Source organism: Aulonocara stuartgranti (genome assembly GCF_965226115.1).
Source record: "Aulonocara stuartgranti genome assembly, chromosome: 3".
Taxonomy (NCBI): Eukaryota; Metazoa; Chordata; class Actinopteri; order Cichliformes; family Cichlidae; genus Aulonocara; species Aulonocara stuartgranti.
Window position 1 is genome coordinate 37,574,569 of NC_138941.1, and position 7,445 is coordinate 37,582,013.

At 38.6% G+C, this 7,445-nt stretch overlaps 1 long non-coding RNA gene across 1 annotated transcript; it reads left to right on the forward strand.

Annotated features, from left to right (window-relative positions):
- The first annotated feature begins 827 nt into the window (after positions 1-827).
- LOC309701937 lies at positions 828-1,661 on the forward strand. Its single transcript, XR_014275312.1, has 2 exons — positions 828-1,016; positions 1,244-1,661. It is a non-coding gene; the product is annotated as an uncharacterized lncRNA (long non-coding RNA).
- The last annotated feature ends 5,784 nt before the right edge of the window (positions 1,662-7,445 follow it).

Here is a 7,445-nt window from a genome sequence, read left to right on the forward strand (position 1 = left end):
CTCATGAATTCCACCCGACTGTCGTGGAGGAAACTAACATCCCAGATCAGAGTGAGAATGTAACTCAGGCCCACTACAGAGCTTTTGAGGATGTTGCACTGGATGACGAACATCACACTGAGCCAGACTTGCATAGCAAGCCACCAGCTAACCCAACAGCTGATGGGAATAAACAACAAGAAGAAACAGAGATTGCGAGGAGATCGCAGCAAACTGGCAGGCTAAGAGAGAGGTTCACCTATAACACCCTGGGACAACCATCACACCAGCAGTTGAATGCAGGGGTGAACTCTCTTCTGCCCATATACCCTCTCCAGGGTATTCCCAGTACTCTTCCACTCCCATACTACACAGACCCACATCCATACCTGGACAACTGTTACACTCAACCACAGTAACTAGACACATATTTCCCTTAACATGAAAAATGTCAGGAGACATGAAAAAAATAGGGGAGAGTGTAAAAGGTTAAAATGTGTGTTTAATAAATTTGGATTAAACTAATTGTTAAAAGGTTAAGAGATAAAAAGACTTATGGGGATTTTAGTTCAGATTATTTCTTCATACAAGAAAAGAAGGGAAAAAGGGAACACCCCAGTATATCTTCTTTGTGTTTGTTATGTGTTTAATTGCTGATCCCACTACACTTCACATCTTCCATGGCATTACTTAAAAATACCACTAGGTGGCGCATAGCGCTCAGGAGGAGCGTGAAGTCCCCTAGGAGGAAAAACTACAGAACAAATCCTGCAGTTAAACTGTAAACAAGTTCATGTTCACTATCCTCAGAAGAATATAGATGGCACCTTTGTGAGGGAGGGGGGGGGTACCCTCATTCCCGAGCTTAAAAAACTGGCACCTTTCGCACGTACGAGCACGCGCACATGCACTCTAGTGCACGCGCATTCACTCAGCCGAGAAAAGGGGCACTTCCGGGCCAAGCAGGTTCCACTGTGCGCGCTCTGTCTTCTCCTAGTTAGGTTCATCAGTCGCTGTGGGCATTTTGGCTTTTCATGGTAAATTTATAAAAACAGGAATTACTTTGTCTTTTTATCCTGACACTATAGAAAGACTTTTATTGTTAGACAGTCGAGCTGAAAGGGCAAATTGTGTGTGTGTGTGTTTGTGTGTGTGTTGGATTCTCACATTGTTTTTAACAACTTTGTTGACTGTTTCAGACTTTAAGACGCCGTGTATCTCAAGAAATGGGGAGACGAACTGCTTTTTGTCTGTTTTTGCCCAGTGGAGATGCAGATCCCAGCATGAAAGCTGAGGGACCAGCCAGCCGGCAGAAAGGCCAGATGGCAGGACATGCTTTGGAGCCGACTTTGAGCGTTTATGACAGGCGTGCGTTGCTTATGCATAAGAGAAAAGCAACAATACAGCATGTTTCTCTGCTCCAAGACATCCGCGGTCCTTTCACACGGTAAATATGTCTGTTATAGCCTGCGCTTCATAAATGTCCCTGTCTGTCAGTGCTGATTATTCAAACCCTGTTTAAAACGCCACTCATTTGTTGTCCAAAAACATTTCCTTTAAATTTGCAAAGTTACTGATTTAAATATATATATATTCGATTTTTAGCTGGATGTCACACATATGATACTCTTGAGCATATTTATATAGAAAAATTCACAGTGGTATAACCATGTTAAATAAAAGATGCCCAAGTATGCACCAATGCACTCTAATGCAAGCCTTTAAACTGTATGTTGATAAGTACATGAAGCATATCTCTATAGCTAGAAAAGAGTCTCTATCCATACTTTGTGGATCTGCTGGTTTGTTTTTTAATGTGGCACTTTTTTCACAAACTGCAGATGATGAAATCCTCTTTATTTGAGAAAGTGTCCCTAAGCAATTTCTGCTCATAATTACTGAGTTCCCTAAATACTTCTTTACTATGTCAGTAAACATTTTCAACAAGAAAGGTTAAAGACACATCTTAATTGAAGCTAAGACAAAAATTGGAATGAATTTTATGTTCATATTAAAGAGTGAAAATCCAAAAGCTGCTGCAATCCTTTGCGTTAATGATCTCTCTCTCTCTCTCTCTTGCGCTCTGTGTGTGTGTGTGTAATGCTGCGTGTGCTACTATGTGAGTTTGTGTGTGTGTGTGTGTGTGTGTGTGTGTGTGTGTGTGTGTGCGCTCGCAGAAGGCAGACCATGGCAGGAGCTTCTTTTTCAATGCATTTCGAAACAACCTTTTTTCTTTTACAAAAAGTGTATTTCATACATTGGAATAAATGTATTCTTTTCTATACTTTATAAGTATGAAACTAAAGATTTTGAGTTCATGCACATTGTGAAACAAGAATATAAATCTTTCTGTCACAATGACTTCTATATAAGAGCATGTTGTTTATGGGGATAATGTGAAAAATCTCTTGCGGGCTCTAATAATGATCATCATCTAACTCTGGACATTTTCATGACAAGTGACTAACGAGAGAACATGTTTTTCATCGTAAAGACTGTCATATGAAGCACTGTTAAAGTGTCACTTCAGTAATGTTGACTCATGTTTTTTAATAGAAGACTTAAAACACTAAACTCTAATTTCAGGGGTTTATTTTTTAGGTTTACAGAATATAACATCTGGTAAGACGATGAGTTTTACTTCTCACTGTCCGTGTTATGTGTATCTATTTATCATATATGTTGCTTTCCTTTGTAAACTGTAAAATGTTTCACTGTATTCATGAAATAAACCAGACTTTCACTGTCTGCATCTTTTAGTGTTAATTTAGTGTTTAGTGACTCAGCAATGATAAGTAAAGATATCCTAGGCGAAGAAAATTAAAAGTTTTTATTTATTTATTTATTTTGCTCTTCAGATTAAAGAAAAAATATGTTTAACAATTCAACAAGACCCACACCTTCAACACATGTACATTCAAATTTTGGAACAGGCTCAACATTGCTGTTGTTCAATAATTTTTATCCACTCTCAAAAGTCATTTTATGGCTTTAATATTTCCAGCTGATAAGGAGACTTACTGCATTTCAAATGCGCATCCAAATGCTTTAAACATCCACTTTGTCTGTAACGACAGTATCAAACTACGGAGTACTGTTTTTACTAAAATTCAACATTTTCAGATGAAAATTTGCCCTCTTTTTTCACTGTAACACCCCCATCAGTACCATTTTTTTAGGATGAAATTCTTGGGGATTCTTTTTTTTTAAAAAATATTCATGCTTTTAGGACTGAGGGTATCTAATACGCATGTTGTCACTATGTTTTGTACTACCAGCTGTGAGGGCTCTGCTTTTACTTTGAGCAGTCTGGTTTTATTTTGTCTCGTGAGTGTGTGTTTTTCAAAGGAGATCTTCATCAGTTTGATTTTGTTACCACAAACTTTGTGTGAAGTTCACAACAGATGTAAAGAGATTTAAACACACCAGTTTAAGGAGGCAAGCAAGGGTCGGACCAGCTGCACAGGACAGGTGAAGCAGAGAGTGTCAGGGGAGATGTGCAACAGAAGCAGAGGGAACATTTTACTAGATGATAAATGGCAGATTTAGATGATTACGGATTTTGTTGACAAGATTAAAAGACACATCCATCAGAGTTCAGCAACATTTCAGTTTGCTTAAATTAAAGTTTTTAAACTACACGGAGTTTGTTTTCTCCTCTGATAATCTAATCAGATTAATCAGTTTTCAGCCTTCATTCATATTGAAATGTTGAAATCTTATAGAGATACGCTTCATGTACTTATCAACATACAGTTTAAAGGCTTGCATTAGAGTGCATTGGTGCACACTTGGGCATCTTTTATTTAACATGGTTATACCACTGTGAATTTTTCTATATAAATATGCTCAAGAGTATCATATGTGTGACATCCAGCTAAAAATCGAATATATATATATTTAAATCAGTAACTTTGCAAATTTAAAGGAAATGTTTTTGGACAACAAATGAGTGGCGTTTTAAACAGGGTTTGAATAATCAGCACTGACAGACAGGGACATTTATGAAGCGCAGGCTATAACAGACATATTTACCGTGTGAAAGGACCGCGGATGTCTTGGAGCAGAGAAACATGCTGTATTGTTGCTTTTCTCTTATGCATAAGCAACGCACGCCTGTCATAAACGCTCTGTAGCAAAGTCGGCTCCAACGCATGTCCCGGCATCAACTGGCCTTTCTGCCGGCTGGCTGGTCCCTCAGCTTTCATGCTGGGATCTGCATCTCCACTGGGGCACGGCAAAACTTGTGAGTCCTATGCTTCTTGACCGCTCGCTGAGAATTAACAATTAAAGAAAGTGATCCAACACGAAAATCAAATCAAACAGCGCAGTCGGAATTGTCCACACGCTCAGTTTCACAAATAAACAAACAAAAAAAAAAAAACTTGCACCAGCCATACTGTCCATAGACACAGGAGGGAAAACTGAAAACCTCCAAGAAACTGAAACTGTAATAAATTAATCACGCTAAAGCCGCCTCTACATCATTTCGGAAATGTCCAGAGCCTTTATACACAGCATATGCCAAGCAGACTCAGTGCGAGATAAATAATATGTAGCCTTAGAATTTACATCTACAGTTTAAAGAGACACACGGTGCTTTCGCTATTGTCTCTAAACATTGGGATCCATAAACAACAACAACAACAACAACAACAACAACAACAAAACAGTTTTATCAACAGAGGACCCATGAAACGAGCAAAGCTGACAGTTCTGAAGAGCACAGTGCACGCTCTTATTTCACAAGTTGGCCTACATTTTCCAGAAAGACCACACAGTTAAAACCTGTAAAAAATACTGAATTAAGGGGAAAAAAAAGTTTCACACTATGTTTCACCAAATTAAAAACAAATCCCGCAAAGCTGCTTCTAACACAAACATTTATCTTTCAAATCAGTGTCTAAAAAGCACCATTGAAAATATGTGATCCTGCATTTACAAAAGTAACTCCTGTTTGTACAAATTCACACTGAAAATCAAAATGCATACAGCGGTTGATAAACAAGATTAAAATAATGTATTGCACATCTATGTTTTGAAGATGGCATCAAAAGTCAATGCGTATTTTGTCTAAACAATTTGAAATTTAGACGGTCAAATACACAAACTAACGTGCGGGTGTCAGGCTCAAGGAAGGAGTTCGCTGGCCCTTATCAACCTTTATCTTTTTTCCCCCACCCTCAAAAACAGACAAAAAGCAGTTCATCTCCCCATTTCTTGAGATACACGGCGTCTGAAAGTCTGAAACAGTCAACAAAGCGCAGTTGTTAAAAACAATGTGAGAATCCAACACACACACACACACACACACACACACACACACACACACACACACACACACACACACACACACACACACACACACACAATTGGCCCTTTCAGCTCGACTGTCTAACAACAAAAGTCTTTCTAAAAAAGTATCCTGACACTAATAGTTCCAGTAATTCCTGCTTTTATAAATTTACCATGAAAAGCCAAAATGCCCACAGCGACTGATGAACCTAACTAGGAGAAGACAGAGCGTGCACAGTGGAACCGCTTGGCCCGGAAGTGCCCCTTTTCCGGCTGAGTGAATGCGCGTGCATGTGCGCGTGCCAGGTTTTTAAGCCCGGGAATGGGGGTGTGCGGGGGACATATTTTTACACCGGAAGCTGTCTACTGTCGTTGTTTATATTTACTGCGGGAAGAAACAGTAAAAACGGCGTTTTATAAGGAAAACGCTCGAAAGCGCTCTCCGCCTGTGAGCAACAAACAAAAACAAAACACCCCCACCATTTCCTATTGGTCAAAAAATATACCATGTCGACCAATCAAAACATGGTACTTAGTTGATTAGGGAGGGGGGAAGTTTTAGGAGTGATTTACGACATTTAGCGCAAATCTTGTGTGGTTAGTGTGTAGTGTAGTCAATAGTTTTGTTGTGTGTGTCAGAACATTGAGGTGACTGCTGAATGTTACAGGTGTTACAGGAGTGATACATCTCCTGTTGTCAGGCCTGCAGGTATCAGGCTTGTGATGTTCTCCTTTATCTCATAGTGGACAGAAATTATTTTTTGGAGTGGTACAAATAATTTGTGTGACATCAGATTTGATGCAGAACAGCTGATTGTTCTGTAAATAATTTGAAATGTTTGTTTAAAAAAATGTCTTGGTTGCATTTTTAGGTTAAACAGCTGCAAAAAACTTTGTTTGCAAAACTCAGTTACTTTTTTGAAGAAGTAACTATATAATTAATTGCCCAACATTGGTCATCATATACTATATTTTGCAGAGAGAGTTACAGGACTCTCTCCCAGATCACAGACTCATAGTACAAGTCAGAGCTTTATTAAAAAAGAAAGAAAGAAAGTTGTGTTTTCAAAATTGGAGTTCAAGTTATTTTTACTTCCAGTAGTGTTAACCATACTACACAGGTCATGAACAAGATTTATTAAAGTTTTCATTGTAAGTGGGCTAAAGCAGTTAATTAAAAGTAGTCTAACGTAAATGTAAATGCTGTAATTTGATTATTTTAATAAACCATGTAACTTGGATGGATTCGATGCTGGCGTGACCACAGTGCACACGTCTGCTGTTGCTCACAGTGGTCCACGGGATCGCTCAGGGAGTTTGTGTGTTTGCTCAGACACATGAAAAATTAGAGGGAACATTGGGTATGAGGTAACTGTGTCAGATCATATACCTTTTGGTTTTACTGTGAATGTGGAACAAATGCCAGCAACAACTGGAAATAATATTACCAGTGTAAAATTAGACTGGTCAGCATGTAGCGAAGATGATTTCTTAGCTTATCATAGTAATACCGATATACATCTGAACAACATTTCTTTGCCCAAAGAAGCTATTTTGTGCAAGGGTGTCAACTGTAAGAATGCTGTGCATAAACATTTACTCTGCTGCATGTATGATGATATAGTGACTGCTCTGTATGAAAGTGGTACACTGCTTGATAAACAATATAAGCATAAGAGACCTAACATCAGACCTGGCTGGAAAGAACATGTATCCATGTACCATGATGAAGCTCCCATAGCTTATAAATGTTGGGCCATGGCTGGAAGACCTAAACAAGGCCCAGAATTTGAACAGAAAAATGTGCGAATGCCAGATATAAGTACGCTGTTCGCTTTATAACTAAAAATGAGCAAATGGTGAGAGCAGATTCTTTGGCCAGGAAAATGCTGTGTAATAATATGGCAGATTTTTGGAAAGAGGTGAAAGCTCTTAATAACTGTAAACCATCTCTACCATCAACTGTTGAAGGTGTTTCTGGGGCAGATAACATTGATAGCATTATGGAGACAGCATTACAGTGCGTCGTTTAACTGTATAAAAAGTGATCCATATGAGGACAATCTTGACATGAGTAATGACACAATAAGTGTAAGGACACATGAAGTATATGAAGCCATTCATAGGTTATCTGATAATAAATCCTCTGATTTGGATCACATCACTGCAGA